The sequence below is a fragment of the Anas acuta genome, chromosome 1 (genome assembly GCF_963932015.1).
Source record: "Anas acuta chromosome 1, bAnaAcu1.1, whole genome shotgun sequence".
Classification (NCBI taxonomy): domain Eukaryota; kingdom Metazoa; phylum Chordata; class Aves; order Anseriformes; family Anatidae; genus Anas; species Anas acuta.
This window is the reverse complement of record NC_088979.1, coordinates 46226264-46232063: the sequence shown is the minus strand read 5'-3', so window position 1 is coordinate 46232063 and position 5800 is coordinate 46226264. Positions and strand designations below refer to the sequence as shown.

The window sequence follows — 5800 nt, the reverse complement described above, 5'->3', positions numbered from 1 at the left end:
TTCATATTGAAAAGGAGAAATATTTGAAATGAAAACCATTTGTTATTTATGTATTTGGTGGAAAACAGATACTGATTTTGTTATGATTGTAGAAGATTTTATTATGCATTTAAAGAAGATTATAGACATAAATTGATGACACACATATGTAGAATAACTGCAGACTTGTTTTAGAACAAGAAATGCAGAAAAATGTCCTAGCTTTTGAAAAATAGTATAGTATCTTTTAAATAAGGTAGAGGTGATTGGAATGAAGGTTAGATACTGTTGCATTATTTAGTGTTTGCATGCTAAGATTTTGTGGGACAAAGGGTGATGGAGATGTACAAAGGTGAAAGAAAATGTATTGCAGGAATGACTTTGAAATGTTTATGAATTCTAAGGGAGATGGAAAATTAAAATTACATTAATGGTGTGCTGAGTTGGCATACAAAAGGGAGTTTTCTTATTAGCTTATCAATCATTACTCCTTTATTAATGGAACAGCAAATTATTTTGCTTGCACAGTAATACTTGGAATAGGAATGAACTCCATTTTCTTCAGCAAAAATTCAGATGTCTTATTGGGACAAAATATTCAGTCCTTGGCCAAGCAGTTTGTTCACCTGGGAACCAATTATTAACTTCTAAAATGGAGAACCCTTCCAATAAATTTTAAATAATTCATATCCTAATTTCATGTATATGCATTAAACTGCATGAAGTATGATCATCTATTTTAATGAAAAGTGTGAAATCCTTTCCATAATAGTTCATCTCATAAAAATGACCAGGTTTCATACTAACTACATTCATTAAACACCAAAAATATATTAACCAATGCTAAACATAGGTCACTGATTTCTAAGGTTTTCATTCTTGCCTACTACTTTTATATACAGCAGTGGACGGGAATGTTTATAAAAATCTGTATAAACATATTCATAAAGAGCACAACGAATAAAAGACAGTGAGTCAGAATTCTGATGAGCATTAATAAATCTTCATGTACATTACAGCCCCCAGAAATGCTGACAATTACTCAGTGGCTGTGCATGGATGCTTATATATAATGCTGAAAGACTGTAATTATCAGTAAAATTTTGCATCCACATCATTTCATTCCAGTGTGAATCATGACTGTCATAAATATTGTGTACACTAAAAATGGTCATTTGGTTAAAAACTGGCATAGATAAATTTTATGGGGAAAAAGAAGTAATGAACTTCAACGTAGCTATCTATTTAGTTATTTCTTCCCTTCCCCTACACCATTTAAAAATAATCTGAAAACAACATTGATGCAGTTCATTATAACTACACATTTACTGCTGATAGTTCTGATTCATATATTTAAATTATTTTGTTGTATCAAAGTAGAAAATACAAAGATACAATTTTCAGAGGTTAGGAAATTGTGCAGTTTTGTCCTTCTACCCTCCTTTTATTATTCACAGTGAACAGAGGTTTTGTGTTTGCAGTAAGGGATGTGTAATATTTTGCTTGAAATTGGGATAGATTGATTAGGTCCTATTGTAAGCCCTCGTATGCTGTAGAAAATCCTTGCATGGAGTTCATCTAACATAACAGGAGGTATCCCAAATGCAGAAGTCAATCTCTGACTTTGTCAACACAGACTATTTTTTTAGGCAGTGCAGATACATGCAATTTTATAGCAATATTTTTCTGACCTGTTTTTAATATAATCATGGGTAAGAAGATAAAAATCCAAAAGCCAGAGAAGTTGCAAGTTTAGTTTTTCTGCTTTTAGCCTGGAAACTCCAGTGTTGAATGTGTATCTTTTCTAGAAGATTAGAAAGTGTAACAGAGTTTCTGATCTATCAATGCAGAAGCAAAGAAAATACCTGTTACAGTTAATAAGCAGTCCCATATCTGTTGGTATAAGTCAGTCCAGCGGTCTAAGAGATTTAGTAACGAATGAATCAGAATTCCAAGGTGGGGAAGACATGCAGTCAAGAAGACAGTGGAGTAATAAAGGCAACCATGTAAATCAGATTTTAAGTACTGTAAACAAATAAATGTAAGCAATGTCATCATGACTGAATCACAGAACAGTTGAGGTTGGAAGGTACTTCTGGAGGTCATGTGGTCTGTCTCCTGTGCAAAAACAAGGCGTAGGCCATGTGGTTCATGGCCACATCCAGATGGCTTTTGAAGATCTCCGAGTGGGGAGACTATACTTATTGCACTATAAAAAAAAAAAAAAAAAAAAAGTTTCCTGATTCTCAGAGAGAATCTTCTATGTTTCTCTTTGTGGCAAAATGGTGTGATAACTTCCAGAAGCATCATCAGAAATTTAAAATATGACAAAGTACAAAATAACGCATTAACCCTGATGGACAGCTAAACTCCACAAGTGCTGTCTCACTTCCACCCCCCCACCCCACCATCAAAGGGAGGGAAGAATGAGAAACTATGATGGGAAAGAACAAGTTTCGTGTGTTGAGATATGGTTAATTAAAGGGACAAGAAAAAGAAAAACAAACAAAGACCATGTGGAAGCAGAGAAAGAGAGAAAACAATCTCTATTTCCCATCAAGAAGTGATATTTGGCCACATCATGGGAACTAGGACCTCAACACATGTAGCAGTTGTTTGGGAGAACAAATGTATGCATAATGAGAGCATCCCCATCTTCCTCTCCCCTCTTCCCCTTGTAATTCCCCTTTCCCACCTTTTATTGCTGTGTGTTACAACATACGATATGAAATATCACTTTGGTTGGTTTAGGTCAGCTGCCCTGGTGATGTGCCCCCCATGCCTCTTGCCCATTCCCAGTCTACTGGCTCTGGGAGGTTTGGAGAGAGTCTTGGTACTGTGTCAGTGCTGCTCAACAACAGACAAACCACTGGTGTGATACCAGTGCTGTTCTAGCTACAAGTGCAGCACTATATGGGCTTCTGTGGGGAAAGTTGTCTACAACCTAGCCAGACCAGGTACATACCTCATGCCAAAATATATTAGTCATCTGGAAAAGCATGAATTCTTATTTACAGAAAGTCTATGGTGCTTTATTTAAACAAGAAAAGTTGATGATGCTCTGTTTCAATCCAGATCTATATCTTCCTATGATCTTTAGGACAGCCATAGCAGAAGGTACACCTTCTACCTATGATCAACTTGTGCTCGCTTCGGCAGCAATATACTAAAATTGGAACGATACAGAGAAGATTAGCATGGCCCCTGCGCAAGGATGACACGCAAATTCGTGAAGCGTTCCATATTTTTTCCAGGATGAGGAGACGGATGAGGAGTTCTACAGGCAGCTGACAGAAGTTGCGAAATCTTCAGCACTTGTACTCGTGGGGGACTTCAACTTCCCTGACATATCCTGGAAGCACAACACAGCCCAGAGAAAGCAGTCTAGGAGGTTTCTGGAGAAAGTGGAAGATAGCTTCCTGACGCAGCTGATTAGTGAACCTACCAGGGGTGGTGCCCCGCTAGACCTTCTCTTCACAAACAGAGAAGGACTGGTGGAGGATGTGATTGTCGGGAGCTGTCTTGGGCAGAGCGACCACGAAATGGTGGAGTTCACTATTCTTGGCGAGGCCAGGAAGGGAACCAGTAAAACCGCTGTATTGGACTTTCGAGGGCTGACTTTGGGCTGCTCAGGACACTAGTTGGTGGAATCCCTTGGGAGGCGGTTCTGAAGGGCAGAGGGGTTCAGGAAGGCTGGGCGCTCTTCAAGAGGCAAATCCTAATGGCGCAGGAGCGGTCTGTTCCCATGTGCCCAAAGATGAGCCAGCGGGGAAGAAGACCAGCCTGGCTCAACAGAGAACTGTGGCTTGAGCTTAGGAGAAAAAAGAGGGTTTATAATCTTTGGAAAAGTGGGCAGGCCACTAGGGAGGACTATAAGGATGTAGCGAGGCTGTGCAGGGACAAAATTAGGAAGGCCAAAGCTCATCTGGAGCAATATCTGGCTACTGCCGTTAAAGATAACAAAAAACGCTTTTATAAATATATCAACACAAAAAGGAGGACAAAGGAGAATCTCCATCCATTACTGGATGCGGGGGGAAACTTAGTTACAAGATATGAGGAAAAGGCAGAGGTGCTCAATGCCTTCTTTGCCTCAGTCTTTAGCGGCAATACCGGTTGTTCTCTGGATACCCAGCACCCTGAGCTGGTGGAAGGGGATGGGGAGCAGGATGTGGCCCTCACCATCCACGAAGAACCGGTTGGTGACCTGCTACGGCACTTGGATGTGCACAAGTCGATGGGGCCGGATGGGATCCACCCAAGGGTACTGAGAGAACTGGCAGAGGAGCTGGCCAAGCCCCTATCCATCATTTATCAGCAGTCCTGGCTATCGGGGGAGGTCCCAGCTGACTGGCGGCTAGCGAATGTGACGCCCATCTACAAGAAGGGCCGGAGGGCAGACCCGGGGAACTACAGGCCTGTCAGTTTGACCTCAGTGCCAGGGAAGCTCATGGAGCAGATCCTCTTGGGAGTCATCACGCAGCACTTGCATGGCAAGCAGGCGATCAGGCCCAGTCAGCATGGGTTTATGGAAGGCAGATCCTGCTTGACGAACCTGATCTCCTTCTATGACCAAGTGACGCTCTGGGTGGACGAGGGAAAGGCTGTGGATGCGGTCTACCTTGACTTCAGCAAGGTTTTTGACACCGTCTCCCACAGCATTCTCCTCAAGAAACTAGCTGCTCTTGGCTTGGACTGGCGCACGCTTCATTGGGTTAGAAACTGGCTGGATAGCCGGGCCCAAAGAGTTGTGGTAAATGGAGTCAAGTCCAGTTGGAGGCCAGTCACTAGTGGCGTCCCCCAGGGCTCGGTGCTGGGGCCGGTCCTCTTTAACATCTTCATCAATGATCTGGACGAGGGCATTGAGTGCACCCTCAGTAAGTTTGCAGATGACACCAAGTTAGGTGCGTGTGTCGATCTGCTTGAGGGTAGGAAGGCTCTGCAGGAGGATCTGGATAGGCTGCACCAATGGGCTGAGGTCAACTGTATGAAGTTCAACAAGGCCAAGTGCCAGGTCCTGCACCTGGGGCGCAATAACCCCAAGCAGAGCTACAGGCTGGGAGATGAGTGGTTGGAGAGCTGCCAGGCAGAGAAGGACCTGGGAGTGATGGTGGACAGTCGGCTGAATATGAGCCAGCAGTGTGCTCAGGTGGCCAAGAAGGCCAACGGCATCCTGGCTTGTATCAGAAACAGCGTGACCAGCAGGGCTAGGGAGGTGATCGTCCCCCTGTACTCGGCTCTGCTGAGGCCGCACCTCGAGTACTGTGTTCAGTTTTGGGCCCCTCGCTCCAAGAAGGACATCGAGGTGCTTGAGAGGGTCCAAAGAAGGGCGACGAAGCTGGTGAGGGGCCTGGAGAAAAAGTCCTATGAGGAGCGGCTGAAGGAGCTGGGCTTGTTCAGCCTGGAGAAGAGGAGGCTCAGGGGCGACCTTATCGCTCTCTACAGATACCTTAAAGGAGTCTGTAGAGAGGTGGGGGTTGGCCTGTTCTCCCACGTGCCTGGTGACAGGACGAGGGGGAACGGGCTAAAGCTGCGCCAGGGGAGTTTTAGGTTAGATGTTAGGAAGAGCTTCTTTACTGAAAGGGTTGTTAGGCACTGGAACAGGCTGTCCAGGGAGGTGGTGGAGTCACCATCCCTGGAAGTCTTCAAAAGACGTTTAGATGTAGAGCTTAGGGATATGGTTTAGTGGGGACTGTTCGTGTTAGGTTAGAGGTTGGACTCGATGATCTTGAGGTCTCTTCCAACCTAGAAATTCTGTGATTCTGTGATTCTGTGATCAAGCAATATGAATCAGTTCTGGTTTTGTTTACCTGAATTTTAG

General features: G+C 43.7%; 1 non-coding gene across 1 annotated transcript; it reads left to right on the top strand.

The window, feature by feature from the left end:
• The first annotated feature begins 3123 nt into the window (after positions 1 to 3123).
• LOC137850356 (U6 spliceosomal RNA) lies at positions 3124 to 3228 on the top strand. The gene has a single exon (XR_011092500.1). It is a non-coding gene; the product is annotated as a U6 spliceosomal RNA (small nuclear RNA).
• Positions 3229 to 5800: the final 2572 nt, after the last annotated feature.